The sequence below is a fragment of the Catharus ustulatus genome, chromosome 12 (assembly GCF_009819885.2).
Source record: "Catharus ustulatus isolate bCatUst1 chromosome 12, bCatUst1.pri.v2, whole genome shotgun sequence".
Classification (NCBI taxonomy): domain Eukaryota; kingdom Metazoa; phylum Chordata; class Aves; order Passeriformes; family Turdidae; genus Catharus; species Catharus ustulatus.
This window is the reverse complement of record NC_046232.1, coordinates 3,324,685-3,346,022: the sequence shown is the minus strand read 5'-3', so window position 1 is coordinate 3,346,022 and position 21,338 is coordinate 3,324,685. Positions and strand designations below refer to the sequence as shown.

The 21,338-nt window shown below is 50.1% G+C and overlaps 1 protein-coding gene and 1 long non-coding RNA gene across 3 annotated transcripts in view; both read right to left on the bottom strand.

Annotated features, from left to right (window-relative positions):
- LOC117001881 overlaps positions 1-16,889 on the bottom strand; it is a 41,457-nt gene extending 24,568 nt beyond the window's left edge. For both annotated transcript variants that reach the window (XM_033070555.1, XM_033070556.1), the window contains exon 1: positions 16,741-16,889. The gene's annotated coding sequence lies outside the window, so the exon portion shown is untranslated. The remainder of the gene's footprint in view (positions 1-16,740) is intronic.
- A 350-nt stretch (positions 16,890-17,239) lies between these two features.
- LOC117001739 overlaps positions 17,240-21,338 on the bottom strand; it is a 43,129-nt gene continuing 39,030 nt past the window's right edge. Inside the window, exon 5 of the long non-coding RNA XR_004419116.1 lies at positions 17,240-17,386. This is a non-coding gene — a long non-coding RNA (uncharacterized LOC117001739). The remainder of the gene's footprint in view (positions 17,387-21,338) is intronic.

Here is a 21,338-nt window from a genome sequence, read left to right as displayed (position 1 = left end):
GATGTCTGGTCACTTTAGCTCTGTCACAACTGTACCCTGCTGGTGCTATTGAAGCCTCTCAGCTGCCCTTTAGCAGCAAGTCCCTTTCTTAAGCTGCCAGGCCTTTGTTCCTCCCCAGAATAGTGTCCTGCTCGTGCACACAGGGGCAGGGCAAGGTTGGACACTGTGCACTGCATTGTACTGTCAGCCTAAATAGAAGCTGATGGGATAATAATTAATTGCAGTCTCCCTGTAATAAAAGACAAGACAAAGCCAGAGATATAAATAAAATCATCAAAGGGACTCACAGAATAGGAGCTGTGTCTGCATTTTGCGGGCAATTTACAAGCCAAAGGAAGGCTGGGAACCCAAGGACTGAAAAGCAATAAAAATCTATGGAGCCCTCACAAAACCGTGACAGCGTGTCGCTGATCTGCCTTGTTACCAGGCAGAGGTATAAATTCCCTCAACACCTCTGTTGTTTAAGGAGCTGGAAAGGGAAGGGAAAAGCAGGGTTTGAAGTGGGAGTGACCCGCAGCTCGCTGAGCCCGCACAGCGGGGAGGTGCCCTCGGCAGAGCACGGGAGACAAAAGGCACCGAGCCGTGCTGCGGGGGCAGCGGCTGCGGCAGCCTGGAGACGGACTGCCGAGCTCCGGGCAGCCCCAGGGCTTTCAGGAGACGTTTTAACTCTCTTTGTGCCACGAGGGCTCCTTTCCTTATGGCCTGCACAAAAGCAAAGCCTCCCCTGACCTGCACTTTCCAGGGCCAGCTGCCGGTCCCTGCTCCCCGGCTGTCACCGCCTCCCGGCTCGGGGGCAGGACGTGGGGAGGAGGCACAGCCCGGCACTGCCCCGGCGCCGAGCAGCTGTAACGGGAACAGAGAGCAGGGAGAACAGAGGGAAATCCTCCCCCTGCTCCCTCCCCATGAGGCCATGAGAGAGGAAAATGGATAGAAACGAGAGTGGATATAAAGGAAAGAGGGGGGCAAGATCCTCTGTCCCGTTTAATGGCTCCTTCTCACTGAAGTCGGACAAACACCCAAGTGGTGGTATGACACATCCCTCTGCTCAGCAGCCTGCCCTGATCCCCACATCTTTCCACTCAGCCTCAAGGACAGAAGGACTGAAAGAAGATGACCAGGTGCTCTCATAAAAGGGAGAGAGGTACAGCCCTCCCAGACATCTGGGCCAAACGGCTGCTGGTCCAGGCCCCTTCTCCTGGGAAACAGGCTATTGTACATTCAGCTCATCTCCATATGGCCATGAATCCTAGCACAGAGACACACAGGCTTCCCTCATCCATCCCTAAACTGGATGGAGAGGCCAGGAACGGTGGGAAAGCAAGGAGGCACACCCTCAGCCTCTGGTAAAAGCTTTTCTTGCTAAGTGTGTGTGTAGCAGGGACAAGCTGGAAGCACAGATCCCAAATCCCAGCCCCACATCTGAGCTTTGTTTTGTGTTCCTATTTCCTCTCCCTGGCTTTTCTTTAAATTCTCCTTTCAGAATCTTCTCTGGCTAAACTAAGCCAAGGTAAAGAAACAACAAGTAATTAAAAGGAACTGACATTGCACAGTGTTCCCCCAAAAGGCAAACACAATCTTCTTCCCAAAGAACAAATAAGTCTTCAACTAAACAATGGCTCTCTTAACAGAGTCGGCAAAGTCTTTCTTCCACCCGATCCCTAAACAACAAACAAAGCAACCAGAGAGGAAAGTCACCTCCCTTTCCCTGCTCCTGCCTTGCTTGGACTTCTCATCCCCACAGCAGCAATGCCAGTGGGAAAGGGGCTCTGCCTTGCTGGGACCTGTTGGGAGGCCACCAGAGAGGGGATCAGCACAGACCAACCCCTGCCTTGTCCCCGTGCAGCCCAGGCGTGTCAGGAAGAAGAGGTGATATGGCTCCAGCCAGCTCCGGGGGCAGCACAGCTCTGGCCAGCCCAGGAGCTCAGGCTACAACTTTTGCCTTTGTTTCCAAGCAGGGCACAGAACCAGAGCTGGATTGGTTGGATTTAGGGACCAAGTCTTGGATCTAAAAGAAGAAGCCTGTCTGAGCTGAGGGTCAGCCACACCTTAGCAGTCTAAACAGCTCTCTCTTGTGAGCCCTTCTCTATGCTCAGAAGTTGGATTGATTATTTTAAAGCTCTTTTGCAACCTGGATGATTTTATGATTGTGTGGTGCTACCCAAGGACCTGGAGGGGCTATGCCCAGAGCAAACTCAGCAGTGTAGCATCCCCAGCTTGGCTCCAGGGAACCCAAAATGGATCAATCTGAAGTCTCCTGTCACCTGGCAGGTATCCTGATAGAGCCCATCCTGTCTGGGTGCAGAGCTGGAGCTGATGGGTGGTGTGGGGAAGAGAAAGGCAAACTGTGAGTTAATCTGTGTCCTTGACTCTAAGCAAGTCGAGAGCTGCTACAGAGTGGGAGAGATCTGGAAAGCACCCAAACATTTGTGGGACCTGCCACCAGATTCTCCTTCTAGCTTGCAAGCAATCCTCTGGGTAGGGAGAAGGGAGGGAGGCTCCAAGTGCTGCCAAGAGAAGAACACACTGTGGGCACACAAGCAGGAAAATCAGAGTCCAGCTGCAGCTGTGCCAGCTCTGCCACTGCCTACTCCTGAGGACCACCCTTGTGCCATCTGCCAGCTGGGGTAGCCTCTCACAGCTCCCTAATCTGTCTCAGCCCACATGAGCTTTTTCCATACCCTACACGTGCATGAGCACTTTCCTTCTCTCGCCTTGTCCCTCCATGGGAGGGATGGATGGATTTGGAATGCTCATGAGGAATTATCAGCATACTGCTGGTGTCCTACATTTCACATCCATAGTTTCCTGAGGTTTTAAAAGACCACAGCCCAGCTTGCTCCTCAGGAGCCCTCCCAATCCAGACCTATGTCACACATTCCTTAGCCAAGGCCATTTTTAGAGGGATTCACTTTGTGCTCTTCAGGGCAGCCTTGTACTGCCAGATGCCTCAATGGAGCTGCAGAGCACAGGGATTCTGGACCCATAAAATCTCTTGATAAGGAAGATGGTGGCAATCCCTATTGCCTCACTCAAAGAGCTCTCAAGGCTGAATTCAGTAACCATGAAGCTCAGAACTGGGGAAAAGCATCTGGTCAAGATCTTTGGTAGGTGAGAGCCATCAAAATGCTGTGTGCAGCCTGCCTTCTGTGCAGGAGGACACAGGCCTGGTGAGATGACCCCCACAGCTCCAACACCAAACATTTCTTAGAGCACTCAGCCAGGAAGACCCTCCCTCACCCAGCTGCTCCAGAAGCTTCTTCTGCCAAGGGCACAGTCCTGGTTGTGCTCCTGACCTGAGAACCAACATTATTCCTTCAAATCCAGGGCTCACCCCCAATCCCCCAACTTTATCCTTTCCTGCAGCTCAGCGGCCACGGGTGCCTGCTGGGGGGGAGTGTCCCAGGGCCGCTGCAGTGACCCAGGGTACAGCCAGCCCTGCCGGAGCTCAGATCCCGACATCGCCGGACTCGGCACAAGAGTAGCGCTGTCAGCAGGGCTCTCACACAGCCCTGTGTGACTCTGCCCTGCACAAAACACACACATGAGCACAGCCACTTCCCCGAGCTGCAGGAGCAGCCCTGACAGCAGAGGAGCTGTAACCTTTTGCGGAAACACAGAACTTCAAAAACAAATCACATTCTGGGGACGGAACAGACGCTCATCCATCACACCTTCAGCTGTAAGCTATCCCCTTCTTACCAGCAGGCTTTTTTTTAACCTGCATCCAGGCAACCGTAGCTACGCTCGCTGATGAAGTCGTTACTGTTCACACCGCCACAGCCGGGCCGAGGTAATTCCTGCTCACGGGCAGGGGAGGGAGAGCTTGGGAACGGCTCCTGCTCAATCGGCCAGAAGGTGATTAAACACTGAGCTCTTCAGATCCACCCTGGCAGCCAGGCAGGAACAGGCCAGAGGTGAGGAGGGAGGATCTCACTATGTGAATATCGAGTATAAAGAGAAGCATCTCCCTCTGATTTGCATTTCCAGCCTCTTGTGCAGTGTGAGCAGGAGGAACAGGTTGGAGGAGGCACTGCCTGTGCTGTGCTGAGCTGTCACAGCAGCACAGAGAGGAGGGGGCTTGGACTCAAGCATAGAAACTACTCCAGCTTGTGCGTGAAGGGTGCAGGCACCTCCTCTGCCCACCTTCAGCATGGATCCGGGACTATTGCTCCTGCAACCTCGGCAGGCTGATCAGGCAGGACCTTGGTCCTCCTGCCTTTCCTGTTCCTGAGCCATCCTGCCTGCTGTGCAGTTTAGGAAGTGTGGGACAGATTCTGCAGGGTGTGAGCACACTCACACGCTCAACTGAACACAGTTCAAGTTTTTTTATCAGGAAGTGATAACACCTGGACTTTGAGTATATATTTAGACTAGTTTAGTGATTAGTAGTAAATATTCTTGATGATAGCATGTGTGAAATACAAGCAAGAGCTCTTTTGATCTTCTGTCCTCGTGCTCCTGGGCTCCATGGCACAAAAAACCACATGACTATAGCCATGGGGGTGGGTGCCCATGTCCCATGAAGAACATTGCTGTGTCCTCTCCTGCTCTGCACTCCCAGATCCTGCTGTTACAGCCTGCTGAGATTGTTGGAAGGACTCGGCTGGGTGAGAAATCATGGATTTTAAATAAAAACAGAGGAATCCTTATGGATATGGCATAAGGACACATGGGCTCAGCTTTTCCCAGGACTTGGACAGGTTCCTGAGTCTTGTGAAAAGTCAGAGATGATGATACCAGATGCCCATGGGGCTCCAAGGCACTGTTCCCTGCTCCCAGAAGCTCCCCAAGTGTCTGCACCTGCAGGACCATCAGCAGAAGGCAGAGCAAGAGCAGAGTACACGGCATGACCACAACCATCTAATCGTGTGCTGCTAATGCCATGAGGAAAGAAACGCCACACCTTGCCATTTATTTATTATTCTATATGCTCCAAGAGCAAAACCAGATACCAGCAGCTCTCCCTGCTGTAGGATTCTTGGAAGAGAGCACTCCATCCAGCTGAGCTCCCATGGACAAGTGAGGACTGGATCAGGTGTGTTAAAACTCTCCCTCTAACAGAATTTTTACAGCCCCTGAGGTGCTGCAGCCTTACATTAATGCTGCACTTGGCAGGCTCTGTCCCTCACTCGCAGCCCCATGATGCTGAGGTGAATCCTACAGAGCCATTTTCCTGAGCTCACGCTTCCAGGCACACCACTTTCACCTGCCACAGCCATGAAGCAGCTCAGAGGGCAGAGCTGCTAAGTCCTGTCAGCTTAAACTTTATCTGCTGGAGACCTGCAGGCCCTGAGCTCACACTTACGGAACATTGTGCTCACAGAAGAACCCTGCAGTGCTACACCAGTTCCTCTGTTCTTCACCAGAGTTTTCTTCCTCCACAAAGGTGTTGTTTTACAGGCATTTTCTTCTCACATGTCCACCACAGCATGCCTCGGTGGTGCAGAGCTGCTGGGGGCTCATGATGTGATTTCCTGACCACAATCCTGAGTGCTGGGCAAGGAGAACAGCCAGGCCCTGAACCCAAGAACCTCCCACCCTGGGCTTATCATTCCAAGGCCTGGTTGCTCCATAAACCTGGTGCATGGTGGTGTGACCATGGAGCCACAAGGATCACAGCTGTGTGGAAGGCACTGGAGTGCCATGGAGGGCTGTAGGAGCAGAGTTATTTGAGTCACTCAGTGAAGACTTAAGCTGCACTGACTGTACTGCATTCCAGGGTTTAGGACAAACCCCTTCTGAGGGGTGAGCACAGGGGCTACAGGCTGCTGGCACAGCACAAGGCACAGGTCTGGTTCAGCAGGGCTGTTTGTGCTCTGACTTCACCCCTGGGCTATTCTGAAGGGAAGTTTGCACAAGACAAATGTGTATGGCACACAATGCTTCAGAGCAAGCTGCAAGAAAGCAGATTGAGCTCTCTGAGCAAACCAACAGTGAAACCATTCCTTGGTGGCTTCTCTTGTGGGACACTTCAAAGGCACCACACAGCCACAACGCCGCTGCTGCCCTGGGGAAGGACTCGCTGAATACCCTCTGTGAATGAGAAGTAAAAATTAAGCACTTCTATTTGGCATGTGCAGCCCAATAAAGATCTCTGAATGCTCAGCTTCTCATTGAACCTAAGGCAGGCTGTTAATTCGTTATTCACTTCCCAGCCTGGAAGGAAAAGCATGTTATACCCGAGGGCCAGAACTGATGAACAGAGCCATAAATCAAGTAGTTTACAAGACCAGCAATTAGGAAACAAGCCGACAGAAGGGAGAACTCTGTCAGTAATAAAGCAGACACACCACAGGATCTGCTGAGTGCTCAAAGCAACAGGGGATACACAGTCCTTTCCACACCCCATCTCTAATTCTTCAAGTCATTTGCTGCTTTTCCCCTCTCTCTTCTACTTCCTTTTATTTCCTCCTGCATTCCTGCCAGCTTTTCCTCTGTTCTGTCCCTCCTCTCTTCCAAAAAGCCTATTCTCCCTGTGAATGCAGGAACACACCTGCTAAGCAAATGGATTTGGCAGCTGCTGCCTGGGAGCAGAGGCACATGCTGGGTACCAGCAGCCACAGGATGATGGATATGGGCAGTCCCAGGGTGCAGGGTGGGACGGGAGGAGCTGGGTGTTGCTCTCCAGCCCAAAGACTGCACAGTGCAGGAGCCCCTGGGCAGGGGACAGGTCCTGGGGGAGAGAGTGACAGTGGCAGAGCTGCTCAAATAAGGAAGGGATGGGGTGACTCTAAACCACCTTGCTTGCTTCTGCCTTACTCATATCCTGGATTCAGCACCAGTCAGATTCAGCTCCCTTGACTTTGACAGCAACTTCCAACACCCTCTCAATGTCTCCTGCTCTCTTCCTACTTCCCTGTTCTTTGACAGTACTCCAAATGATCTCCTAGAGTGGAGTCACTGGGTGGCCAAGGTGTTTTAGTGGCTTTAGACCCACTGCTGGTCCTGATCCCATGGGCAGCTCTGCACCCTGTTGCCCCCATAGAACCCCCCCAGAGAAGCGAGGCAGAGCTGGGGGCTGACTGGACATTCCTTCCCAGATGCTGCATTCCTGTGGAGCAGCTCTCTGGGCAGAGTCAGCCCCAAGCAGTTTTCCTGCACACAGCACAGGCACACACAGGTGAAATCCCAGTGCAGTACATGGGCTTGAACCACCTTTCACACCCCCCCAGCTCCATGCATTGCCACAGCTCCTGAACATCACAGATTTGGGAAATCACAGCCAGAGGTGAGAGATTTTGCCTGCATTAGCCTTTGGCACCAGTCTGCTTAAAACAAGAGGAATAAGGCTAATTATGAACCTCTTTTATCAAGGAAGGAGAGAGACCAGAACACTCCTCCAGCCATCCCGAGACCAAACAGACCAAGTTATGCCAAAAATTAAGTGTCTGATATTCCATTGCAGCCTGGAGGAACCTTCTATTAAGAAAGAGCATCACTCCAACGCCCTCCCATGTGCCTGTGGGTGATCTTGAGTGGAAAGGCCAAAGATTTGTCTGGAGGAGTTGTCCATAAGAGGAGGAAACATCTCCTCTAACCTTGAGCAGAGAGAGATTAATAATCCAGCTCCCCCAGTGCTGGGGATGGGAGGCTTTGATGAGCTCTTTGGCAAGTGCTGTAGGAAGAGACTGCAACGCAAAGTTAAATAATTAGGTCATTGCAGAGCATAAAGAAAGAAAGAAAGTAGAAATATTCCCTGATTCCAGAGAAGGAAGAAACAGCTGTATTTCTGGAGACAGGCTGCATCAAGCTCCACAAGGAGTTCGGGAGGGGAATGGGTTTAAAGGTCTTGGAAAAAGCAAATCCCAGACATGAGGCCATGACAACAAAGCATACTCAGCAGCTGGGATTCCTTGGGATGAGATGGGAAATCGTCTTCCAAGGAAGGTTTTTCCCACTCAGATCTTGGCAAGCCACTGTGAGCGTTTATGTTTCACTTATCCAAGGTCTCTCTCAGGCCAGCCAGCCATGCATTTCATTCCCAGAACAGCCGGATAGTTTCTGAACTGCCATGATTCACCCCAAATGTGTTTGAGGACAGGGGAGATCCAACAGAGCTGTGTGGGGCTTGCCTCAGGTATCCTACCCATGGTCTTGCAGCCCCTGAGATTCCCAGAGCCATCAGGGAGCACCCCTGGAGCTGTGCTGCTGTTCATCACCTCTGAGCACAGAGCCCACAAGGAAGTCACAGGTGCTCTCCTGCTGCACCATCCCAAGTCTCTCAGCTGTCCATGGTGCACAGGAAGGAAGAACACGAGGGAATAACAACTGTTGGCACTTGGGCCAAGGGTTTGTTTTCCCAGAAATGTCACAGAGGATTTCTGTGGCATCAGGTAGGTTTTGAGTGGCACATGAAGGGAATTCCAGCCACTTGGCTCTGCCCTGCTCCAGGAAGGTTAGAGCTCCACAATGAGCCATATGTTCAGCCTTGGCTTCCCCTCACAATGCCAGGACATGTCTGCGAGGAAGGAAGCCAGAGGGAGCGTGGATCACCACCGAGATGGAGCCTCTCCTTGGCTTCCACCCTAATTAACCATGGGAAGGGCCCTGCCTTGCCAATAAAGAGTGTGGGGTAGGTAATTAATTAGTGGCCTACTGGCATCCCAGCACCTCTCGTGCAAGCCCAGTTCCACGCACTGACACAAAGTGGATTTAATGAAAACACAGTGGTTTTCCCATTATGGCCTTGAGCTAAATAGAACTGGTTTCTGAAGGAACCCTATTTACAGTCCTGTCCCACAACTGATGCTTGGCTCCTCATCCTGCATGTACAGGAGGAAACTGGAAAGGGAATGCAAGAATGACAGAGAAAGAGCCCCTGAGGTGATCTGTGAGCTGTTGATGTTCTCCATCCTCTCTGCATAAGAAACCAGCAAGAGCAGAAGGACACCACCATCCTTTCCCACAGTGGGAAGCTGGAGGTGAAAGGTGTCCAGGAGCTCCAACAGGGACAGCAAACCAAGGCTCAGGTTTTTCCCTCCCATGACCATGGGTGACATTGAAGCACCAAGGTCTCAGGCCCAGGGGGAAGAGCAAGGGCAGAAAGAGCATCAGGAAATCACGTCAGGACAGCCCAAATTTTTTTTAAGAGATGCTCAGAAAACAAGATGAGGAGCAACTGCCAGAGGTTAAGGAATGATCTTTCTGGCCTGGGATGGAATAAGACTTTTCTAAAGGCACTGAGGGTCTGGCACCATGTATGATAGCCACTCAGCCACATCCCACCCAGAGATCCAAACCAGAGCCAACTGCAGCATCCTGCAAATGCACAGAACATGCACAGCAGTGAGACAAAGCCACACTGCTAGGTGTCAGGGCTGGGTTTGTGGGCCCAACCAGTGACAGAGCTCTAGAGGGCAAAGAGCACAGAAAAAGAGATCACCCTGCTTAGAACAAGGTGCTCAGAGCCAAACATAGCACAGTGTCAGCAGTGGGATAGGCCACAACAGCCCTGCACACCAGGAGAAAGGAGCCAGAGCAGAGGCAGACAGGATAGAGAGGAAACCATTCTGTCTTACGAAGGGAAAAGATGTTCCATGCACAGCCAAAAGGTACCAGAACCACATCAACAGTTCCCCAGATGACAGTTTCATTCCCTTACCCTAAAAATGAGAACAGGCCACTTGCAGGTTATCACCTCCTAGCCTCCCTGTAGCCACTGTTCCTCAGATTCAGCCACATTTATCCTACACCCCAAATACACCAGCACTAAGCCCATTCTTCTCACCCACCAAATGCTAGATTTTCTTCCCTGCTCTCGCCTTCCATCTTCTCTCTTGAACTGGGTGAGCAGGACCATCTGATCCACAAACTTAACTTCACAGAATCATGGAATATCCTGGAAGGGACCCACAGGTTGTACAAATACTTCTGGAGCTGTGGCAGCCTTGGGGCTGTGACCATTTCCTGGGGAGCCTGTTAGTGCCCCAGCACCCTCTGGGGGAAGAACCTTTTCCTGATTTCCCACCTAACCCTCCCTGACACATCTCCAGCCATCCCCTCTGCATGCAAGTGAACTGTGAGGGGTGGCTGCTGCTCCTGCTGGGCACCCACCTCACTGCAACCCCTGGATGTAACCTCCTCTTAGATGCTGCTGGGCATCCTCTGCCCAAACTTGCAGTTGTCCTCCCTTCCTAACAAGCTCTCTTGTTCATTAACCTTGTTTTGCTTCTCTTCATCTCCTTTATTGCAGCTGGAGCCTTTCCAGCTCCCTCTCCTGGCTTGATGTCCCTGTCCCTTGCAGCCCTGCTTTGGGGGGATGTGTTTCATGCTGCTCTTGTCTATTCCCAAGTCACAGCATCATCCCAGCACCAGCAACTTCACACTGGCCTCTCCCAGGTGACATCCACACTGGGAGCTATTGTAACCTCACCTTTCAGAATCCTCTGATAGCCTTTGTCCAAATAAATTCATCTTGAAAAGATCAGGATTTTTCTTTCCAACAGACACCTTTTTCACTCCTCATTTTTCCACATAAAGCTGTCAGTTCCATGAAAATGTCAGCTCAAGGCTCAGCAACCATCGAGAAACAGATCAAGTGGAATGAATCATTGGGAAAGCAAAGAACAGAACAGAAAAATCTGTGATTCATCCACACCTTGGGTACTGCGGGCACTTGTGGTCCCTTAATCTCAAAAGGGGATATCAGAACTGAAACAGATTCTGAAAAGAGCACAACAGATGGTGGTAGACACACAGCATAATTAAAAGCACAATTACCAAGGCACAATGAAGTAGGCTCAGACTCGTTAGTGTGCAAGAGAAAAGGCTCGTGGGGAAAAAGTCAGGGTGTGAAGTCATTACTGCTGTGAAGGGGGCTTGGCTCCTCACCTCCTCCTCCTCCTCCAAGCCAAGGGCTCAGGGCTGTGGATTAAGCTCAGAGAAACACCCCAGGAGGTACAGCCCACCCCCCCCAAGACCAGGGAATCCATCCTCTACATCTGCTCCTGAAGCTGGCACGGACACTTTGCTTCAAGTGTCTCAGGAACAGAGGGACAACCACATTCACCTCTACAATTCCCATTATCTCCTTACTCTCAGTCAAACAATCCTCTCTTTTCTCTATCATATTAGGAAAAAAGCTCATCCCAGTGTTCTCAGGAGTAAGTTAATTATACCAGTGCTGAAGGCCTTTCCTTGCCTCTCCCCATCTGTCATCTTTCATTCATTATGAAGGAATGAGCCCCCACCTCTATCAGCTCATAGCACCAGGCCACCCACCAGATTTCCAATGAAGCACTGCCGTGCTTTTCTTTACTCATACTTCTAGCAGGGAAAAACACCCAGAAAGCTCCTCACTTGTCTTCAAAACCTCCTTCTGCTGTGACTCTACAGCAAGTATGCCAGCACAGCACCAGGATCACTTCAGGATCGTTTCACTGCTCCTCTGTTCACCTCCACCAGTCTCACACTTTGGCAGGAGCTTTCCAGGACAAGCCTCCTCCTTTTCCCTGGTGCAATTCCACACCACAAAGCTTGGTTTTGCAGCTCTCTCACTGAGGATCTACCACAGGAGCTCCCCCAGCTGCATCCATCACTGGTTCAGTATCTTCCTCTTCTGATCTGACATTCAGGCCCCTCACTGGTCCCACTCTCCTCCTAGATTGGTTGAGCTGAGCCAGAGTATGCAATGGTCTGGGCTGGCCCCAAGTCCTCTGGGGTCTGCAGGGAAGAAAAGGTCTTGGAGCCAGTTTTGTGTGTGGAATTAGCTGGAATCCCTTCAAAAGCCTGTGACACTTCATCTCCTCAGCAAAACATCTGAGACACTGCACATTTATTTACTGTGATGTTCCAAGTTATAAAGTGCCTTTCTAAAGCACCCTTAATACACACTGGATGGGAGCCTGCATCACCCCTTCTGCACTTGGAAAAGCCCACATAGAGGCTGGAGGATCTCTGGGAGGACAGGGAAAGCCTGGTGGGTGTTAAGCCAGTGATAAACCTGCTTTGAAAGTAAAAGCTCTGCTAGCATAGAAAAGGGCCAAGATTTTGGAAAAGATTTCACAGTCAGTACTGAGCACTGTACTCCAGGAAAACCCAATTATCCAGGACAGGGGCCCAGAGAGGCACAACAATCCCTGTCCTTGAACACACACAAAAGCTGACTGGAGGATGCCCAGATCAACTGGAACCCACTTCAAAGCTGGCTCTGGAGACTCCCTGTGTGTCCTTTCACCCCATTATCCTCTGACTGTGGAACTACACCTCCATGACACCACAGGCAAGTCTCAGTTGCACAGGGAACCACAAGGCTTTTACGGTCAGGCCCAGGGCAGTCCCTGGAGCTCAGCTCTCCTCCTTGGCTCCTTGGTATGAGATACCCACAGCACAGGACCTTCTGGCTCAGTCCCTGAGTGGGGGCCTTTTACACACAGGAAAATGGCTCCTGTCTTGAGAGCATTCCCACAGCCTTGCAGATAAGCCAGAGGGTGCCCCTGGAAAAACAATCTTCAGGAAAGCTGAAATGTTGGAGTGGAAGTCTGGCTGGTTTGCATTTGAATTTCAATAAAAATGCACTTAGACCAATGTTTGGCTCCAAAAACCCTTCCAGGTTTGAAAGCAGTTCCTAAGAGCCTTGCTAAAGCAGTTTTTGGCAGTGCAGTGGTGTCTGCAGGAGAAACTCCCTTCCCACTGACAGACACCGGATGGGAACTGCCCCTCCCTCACACCCAGACACACCTCAGGACTGCCATCCTGTTGATCCAAAAGAATGGATTTTACACCTTCACCTGGGGATCATCATGGAACACAAGGGGTTATAAAGCCACTTTATAACCTGGAACATCACAGTAAATAAATGTGCAGCATCTCATGTTCTGCTGAAGAGATGAGGCATTGTAGACTTTTGATAAGATTCCAACTAATTCCACATATAAATCTGGCTCTGAGACCTTTACTTCCAAGCAGACTGTTACTAGGCCCTTACTCCAAAAGGCTGAATGCAGTGACTGACTGCATTCCTCCCGCCCAGGACTTTCTCTGGCCTCTTCTCCCTTGGTGCAAAGCTTGGCTGTCCTTAACAGTGCAGCACAAGGACAGAGAGGACCATACTGTAGGACAAGGGGTGAAGGATGTTGGGTTTTGCTGCTTGCAGGTGTTTTCAGGAACCTGTTTTGAACTGAGATCACTTGGATTTGCTTGAACATCTGTAATCCCACACCCTCAAGACTGTGCAGTAGCACAGGGGTAATTCTGCCACCTGGGAACTCAGCTCTGAAGTCTTGTATTCCAGGACTGGCAGGAAAACAGGGAGGAGCAGAGGCAGCATCACAAGGGGAAATATGAGAGACTTCCCTTGGAATAATCCCATCCATGGAGAGGGGTTTAAGCAGCTGTAGGCTCCTCCAGATTACATCTTCCAAACCCCTGGGATAAATCAGAAAGAGGCGGAGTTGTTGTTTCCACCACCTAACTCTGGAAACTACACCCAGTAACACTTTACAGAGATGGTTCAGCACTGGCTCTGTTCCTGCTCCCTACACATGCAATAAAAGGGTGTGCTGGCAGCTCAGAGAATCCCCCATGGCATGTTCAGTTGTGGCTGGTGTCCTTTAAAATAATCAGTACATCCTCCAAAACACTGCCTGCATTCCCTGCTCCTGAAAACTGCCTGCTGGAAGTGCTAATATGCTGTTAAGACTCTGTGTGATGATTACAGATGATAAACATAATTATTTTGGGTCCTGATTGCCTCCACTGCCTCCATTCTGTTGCAGATGTGTAAAGCAATCTCAGTGTTATCAGTTTTATGGGCAGAGTGTGGAAGTACAGATTTATTCCTGAAGCTGAAGCTTCAGGGAACACCACCCCCTGTGCCCCCCCAGCCCGAGGCACAGAGCTGTGCTGTGACAGAACGTGGAGTTTTTAACATGCACCTGAACACTGCCCAGCCCAGGTCAGAAAGTGATGGAGGTGGGTTTCCTCATCCAACTGTGAATCCCAAGGGGAGGAAAGCACTGGTGATGGAATGGGAATGATTTGACTGACCTCTGCCCAAAGCAGAGCTGTCAGGCAGGCACCATACAACTCAGGATTTCATGGAGATGAAGAAAATTAAGTCTCCTAAAGCAGCACAGTGGCCCATTCAACCTGTGGGTACTGTGTGTGAAGCTGGGGGTGGGGAGCCCTTCAGATTAGGACCAGCAGATGCCTCAGGTTGGGATCCAGAGCACAAACCTCTGACTTTTGTTTCAAACCCCTGACTAATCTATCCTCCAAAAGAGTGCAGTTGCTTCCCAGCCGTGAGCATAAAGACAGCACTGCTAAGCCCTATGGGGAGGATGTCATTGTCCCTTATAGAAGAGGGTGAGAGACAGGGGACACATGCTGTGATAACTGTGGGGATCTGCACAGGAGAAATAACCAAAGGAAGGCCCACTCTTTGTGTTCCATTATCTCCTCTTTACTGTCATATTGTCCTGGTGGTAGCCTTGGGTGAACTCCCTCTTCTACTATCCTTGCCACATCCCGAGAGAGATGGAAATGGCAAGGTCTGGACAGCCTGCACAGCACCATAAACTTTCCTGCCAATGCAGGAGGAAGGGGTTACTGGAGAAGGCTGAAAGGCAGAAGGAATAGTGGGATTGGCAGATTTTAAGCTCCCCAGGCAGCCCTGCTTCCCTCCACACCAACCCCATCATGACCTGACTCCACAGAGACAGCCACTGCCTGGAAAACAACCCGCTCTTTAAGCTTTATTATTAAATAAATAAATACAGCCAGCTATCACAGGCCCTGCAGCCAAGGAAAGGATTGGAGAAGCCAGAAAAGCTCCAGTGAGAGCAGGTAATCGGAGACATGTTTAGCACAGAGCAGAGACAAGGCTCCTCACACGAGCAGCCTGCAGCCCCACAAGCATTCCCCCGGCCTGCTCTGGCTGTGCAGGGTATTTACACGTACAGGCAGGGCGACGCCGAGCCCTGGCTGCTCAACAATCAACTTTTATTCTCTGCAGACCAGCAGAGCCAAGATTTCAGTAAACATGCAACCCCAAAAATGCGCCTGCAGATTGGGTAGAGCAGAGCCTGTGCTCTGCCTGCCAAACTACAAAGCCCTGCTCCAGTGGGTGGTTTCACGGTGAGGTTTCTGTGGGGAGGAAGTGTTTCCAGTGGTCAGGGTAGGTAGCAAGGCTCCAGGAGACCTGGATCCCACCCCTGGCTCTAGGAATCTGGAAAGCTCTGATTGCAGGAAATCTCAGGCACACTAGGAGCCACTCTCCCTCCCTCCGCCCATCGCTCCTTGCTGAGGCACAAACACTGCTCTGAGGGGGAGACTGATAACACTGCCTGACCTTGCAGGGGTGTTGTGGCGCTGGGTGATTGATGCCTGAAAGGTTGTCAGAGCTCTCTGCAGTAAAATCTCTCTGGAAGGCATTGGGAGACTGCACATATGGGTGCAGACACGTGAGAGGGAGACACACAGCTCACACACACTCTGCTCCCCTCCCTGCCTGCAAACCCCCACACAGACTTGCTGGGCCTACTACTCCAGCATTTAAATATTTACAAGTTGGACCTGCAGAAAACCTGGTGTTTAGAGCAGAGCAGCTAATGCTAAGCTCAAAACTGCCCTCAAAACCCAGCCTGCTGCTCAGGCTGCCCATGCTCAGCCCCAGCTCTTTGCTTTTACTCACAAAACCAGGCCAGGGGGAAGCCTGAGCCCACGGCAGACACAGCCCAGCTGTGCTCAGTTTGGCCAGGCCTGAACCTGGGGCCTCATCTGGCCTTTGGCATGGCTCCCTCTTCCTTTCACCCTCCACGTCATTCACATGTTGCTTACCCCATCTTTCACCTCAATAATGAAGACATTAAAAAGGCTGGAGTGAGCCCTGATGCCTGTGGCATGCCTTTGGAAAAGTACCTCCTTGACCAGCTCCCATCACGTCCTCCATGGGAAGGACCTTGCCTGGAGGCATGCAAAGCTCCTAGAGCAGCACCTTTGCCCCTGGGGAGAACCCACCAACTGCACCAACAGTTTCTATAACAAATAAAAAAGGAAGCAGGAGAGAACATCACACTCTCACAGGATGGCACTGTGTTGAGCACCTGTGCTGGGCTTGGCTGTTTACAGTATGTTATCCAACTTTTGGGCTCCCTTCCTGTCCTAAAAAGGTCTGGACACTGTTAACTTTTCTAAATCTTCTCTTACCTTAACTGGCTGTGTTTCAGAAATAGGTGGCATGAGTCAATCACAGAGGACCAGTTTAAAACATTGTAAGCTACTTCCCTCAAGTGGAGGGAATAAAAATCACTCAGCTGTGTGTCACAGGCTCTGTGGGTACCTCAGGTGGGAGGAAGATAATGGGAGATGGACACCTGCATGAGGTAGAACCTACCAGTCTGTCTGAAAGGTGTTAGGAGAATAGAAACACTGCCAGTGATAGTGCAGAATAAACTTTCCCACTGCATAGACCTCAGGGCACAGGAGGGGCACCCTTTGTGTCAGATTCCAAAGGGGCAGGTGCTCTGAGAGCCCAGCAAGTTCCCACATGGACAGCTCATCTACATCCATGCCCAGGTTCTGGGAAAAGGCTGAATGCAAGCTGAGATGAGTGACAAGTGCTCCTACGCAGCATTTCAGCACAAATGGAAGAGACTGCTTAGAAGCAGCTTGCAGGGTGAAAGACCTGAGCCCTGTGACAGTCCCAGAGCTGGGGCTGTGAGGCAGGATGGGATGGAGGGAACCAGGGAACCAGGCCCAGCTGGTGCAGCTGGCAGAACTGGTGGTGGGTCTTGCACTCACCCCGAGGCTCTGTCTCATCTCATGGTTGCTGTTTTCCTCAGAGAAGCCAATGAAACATGAACAAAGAATCCCCATTTCACTGTAGTTCTACAGTTGTGGAGAAAGCAGCCCAGCTCCAGCCTCTTCCCTGTGCTGTGAGCAGGAGGATGTTTTATCTCCTGCAAATGGAAAGAGATAAGAGAGGTTTAGCACAAGGCAGGATTTGTTTCTGATCAGTCCGACAAAGGGACACACAACCCGTTTATTACTGGAAATTAATTGTGCCATCAATGCAGATGTCTGCAATTACTTCTGTTAAATATTATCTTTAATTAACTGTAAAATATATAATTAATAAACTTGCCCCCTCATTTTTGTTAAGTTTCACTGCTAAGACCTTATTACTGAAATAAATCTTCCTAGCAGGCATGTTGACAGAACAGAGGAAGGTGCACGCCTCTAGCACAGTATAATTTCCGTATGGGAAGTAGAATTAGGAGGGAGGAATAATCACCTCTCTTCGTGGCTAGGACTGTACAGACACCCCACTCTGCCACCAGTTGTTTCAGCTTGTGCTGCTTGGAAGCAGGCATGGAGAATCTGCTTTGGCTGGCAGGGATGGCTCGCTCTGAAAGCTGTCGGGCAGATGCACGCTTGTCTTTCAAGCCTGAAAAAACAAAAAATAAATTTCCTTCTCTGATTTACAGTCCATTAAAGAAGTCTTCTGACTGTAAAGCTGCACAGAAAGCCCTCAGTGGTTAGGCTGGTTCTTTTAGAAGCCCTGTGTTGTTCCAGCTCTCAGTGCTGTGCTAGAGCTGCATGACTGATTTGCTTCCCACATACATCAGAACTGTTTGGATTCAGGAAGGTTTATGGATGGCTCTTAAACCATCCCAATTAGAAACGCTTCAAAAACATTACTGAAATTTCACTCCAAGCATAAAATTCCCCTTAGACTTTGTCTCCACTTGTGATCTTTACCTCAAGTTTGTTGATTGCCAAATCAACCAGGGGTAATTAAAATATTTCCAAAGGCTGTTCTGGGCAACACTTTTTACCTTGCTGCAGGTGACAAATGTTCATGGTTTGCCTGAGGCTGGTGCTCCCTCCTGTCTGAGCTGAGCATGCCAAACCCAGAGGAATGCCTGCTCCATCACCATCCTCCCTGCCTGGGTAAGGTGGCACAGGGACCCAAGGACTGCTGGCACGAGGGAGGAGTGCACAAGCACAGAGATCCAGAGGCACACAGAAGAGCTGTATGGCTTTATGGAAACCCTACAGTTTCCCTGCTTTTGGCGGTATCTGGATGGCCCCCAGCAGAACTCACAGGTTGCAGAGCCATTTGCCCACAGTCTGGCAGTGTCAGTGCTGGTGAACTTCAGAACCAGAACCACAGAACCACTGAGGCTGGGAAAGACCTCTGTGATCACCAAGTCCAACGCTCCACCCAGCACCACCACCACCACAGTCACCACTAAACCATGTCCTCAGGTGCCATATGCACATATTTTTTGAATACTTCCAGGCATAGTAGCTCCACTACTTTCCTGTTCTCATGCCTGACCACCCTTTCTGTGGAGAAATTTTTCCTAATACCTGGTCTAAAGCCACCTTGGCACAATTTTCCCTTCAAGGCCCTGGTTTGGTCCCATTTGGAGCTATTTCACAGAATCATTGAGGTTGGAAAAGCCCTCCAAGACAATCAAGTCCCACCTATGACTGATCCCCACAATGCCATGTCCAGGCATTCCGTGGACATCTCCAGGGATAGGGACACTACCACCTCCCTGGGCAGCCCATTCCAATGTCTGGCTAAACTTTCCATGAAGAAATTCCTTCTGATGTCCAACCTGAAGCTCCCCTGGCACAGCCTGAGGCCTTTTCCTCTTGTCCTTAGTAGAAAAGGAGAAGGGCTCTCACTTTAACCACTGTATTCAAGTTTTGGCAATGAGATGAACTTGGGGAGACAGAGGGTGTCAGTTCCTGGCCATCTGCTACCACTCTGTCACCCCACTCTGCAGCTGTGGACAGACTAAAAAGGGCTCTGTGGGTTGTGACTGCTGGAAATGCACAACCCCTGACACAGAGCAGGTCCTGTCTCAAAAAAACATACTAGAGACCCTCACCCTGCTACAGCCCCAAGTCTAAAGAAAGGGCTCTGTTCTCTACTTCATTTAACTACCACATAAAAATGGTGTTGGACAAATGTTAAAACAGGCAGCCAATTTGATTACACAAAAATTTTAGAGTCAGCAAATTATCTAGTGAAATGATGCATGTAGAAATGTTAATTCAACAGCAACCAAAACCTTCCACATCCCTTAACATCTAAAGATGATAATTCTACACAAAGAAAAGAGAGGGCTGAGCACACTGTCCTTGCTGGAGAATTACAGGAATATTCTAGCTCTCACCTGCATTGTACCCTATATGCAGTGATATAAATAACAGAGCTGAAGGAGAATTTAGAAGTGGGTTTGGGCTGGAAGATCTGAAACCATATTATTTGCCCTGGGTTTCCTGGGGGAGAGGCTCCTGTATCAGCCCATTCCCACCATGTGCTTCTTTGCAGAATCATTCTGTATAAAAGTCTAATTTTCCTGTTCTATACAAAGCATAAAGGCACTTTACTGTGACCCACACTCCCCCCCTCCGGAGTGAGGACCCTTTGTGCCCACTCTCAGGCATTTCTTTCCTCAGGATCCCTGCTGGGTCAGACCAGGAACACTGGAGAGGGAGAGTGGAAGAGTTAAGCAACTTACCTCTCTGGCTCTTGGGCCGCAGAAGGGGAGGGAGCAGGGAGGCAAAGCATCTGGCTTCCCTCCTTCCCTAACAGCCTGGCGGGAAGGCTGCTGTCAATTCCACCTTCTGCCTTGTTGGAAGAAAGTAGAAGTGACAAGAGGCCCTCCAGGCAGGCAGCCAGGAACCAGAAATTCAATTGTGCTACCTCCTGAAACTGGACCTTTTTTTGGAGACCCTTTCCCTGAAATTGTTTTGACTTTAAAAAAAAAGGACTGTCATCGCAGTTCGGGGCTAATTCATCACCCCTGGTCTCCTGGCTCTCATTGCCTCCATGCAAGCAGATTTGCACAAAAGGATTTCCATTTTCTGGGCTGCTCTACAATCAGCCTCACCCACAATAAATACACAGACACATAAATATGCACACACACACACAAACACTGTTATTTATAGGAACAGGCTCTGCCACAGACAGACGCACGCCCGGGTGTTTTCCTTCACTGTGTAACATGAGGGCTGCAAGCACGATGGCAGCTGAATTTACTCCACACTCACAGCTTAGGAAGCACAGTGTGGGCCATACGGTCTGTCCCAGGGGCTTAGACCAACTGGTTATTGGCTGGTGCTGTTGTTCCTCTAACAAGCCCCTGGATATATGGCAGGGGCTGCAGAGAAATGCAGCTGGAGGAGCCTCTCCCTGTCAGCAGCAATCTGTCACTGCGCGTTTGCACCCGCCCCGTGCTGCACAAAAGCTGCAGCACAGTGTCAGCTCAAAGGTCAGGCTGCAGGTAGGCTGGGGGAGGTTCTTCATTTCTGGGAACATGCAGCCAGCTTGAGGCACCGTCTGGATGCTGCAGCAGGAATTTCAGCCTCACAGATGCCTGGCTATAATTTAAAACGAGGCAGCATTTCCATTACAAACCCCATTTTTCCCTGTGGATTTATACCTCAGCTATTCAGCTCCACTTTGGGGTGAACCTTCTTCACATTTTTCCTGCACAACATTTAAATCCAGCTCAGCCTCTGTTGGTTGTGAGATGGAGAAGGAAATTACGTATGCACACAAACACTCATGAGCACACACAAAAAGCTTACGCAAACATATGCCCGCAGAGAGATCTGTCACAAAAAACCAGACCAGCCAATGCAAATAAGCACGATTTTAAGAGTGAATTAATTTGACTTGATTATTCTAAATTATTAACAAGTTCCAGCAACCTTAGAATGAAATAACCACACTTGAGCTTTCATCTAGGTTAAATGGAAACAGATAACTTACACTGATAGAGATGATATCAGTACAAATCCGTGACAGCAAAGTTGGAGGCACAAACCTGACCCTCTCAGAGCCCCTCTCCTTGCAGCAGTGTGTTAACTCCTGGATGCTTCCCCTCCCCTGAAATATTCCAGTGCAATGAATCACCCCTGACAGAGCCAGAACCCTCTGTTTCCCTGGCTGCCAGGTGAAACTTGACCTGCACAACACTCCTGTCTGTTTATGACTTGCTCTGCCTTTAGAAACCCCATTTTGTTAGGGTTTTTTTAAACTCTCTATCGATTCTACTTTGATGCAGTCCAATAAAGCACATTGACAGAAGCAATTTATGTTGGCCAGTGCCTCCAGTTCCAAGAAAGCCTTCCTGGCATACGAAGAGGGGTTAAGCACCTGGCAAGTACTACACAGGTTATCCAGTTATCCCAGATTACCAGGTTCATTCAATCCAAGACCAGGCTGAGATGAGGAATGACCTCCTGTTTCTCCCACTCCCAAACAGAAATAGGTATGATTCTCTCTATGATCACTTCCTCACACCACACAGAAACATTAGGAAATGTGACAAGGATTTCCTCAGTCTTAAAAGGAAAAAGCTGTAAGT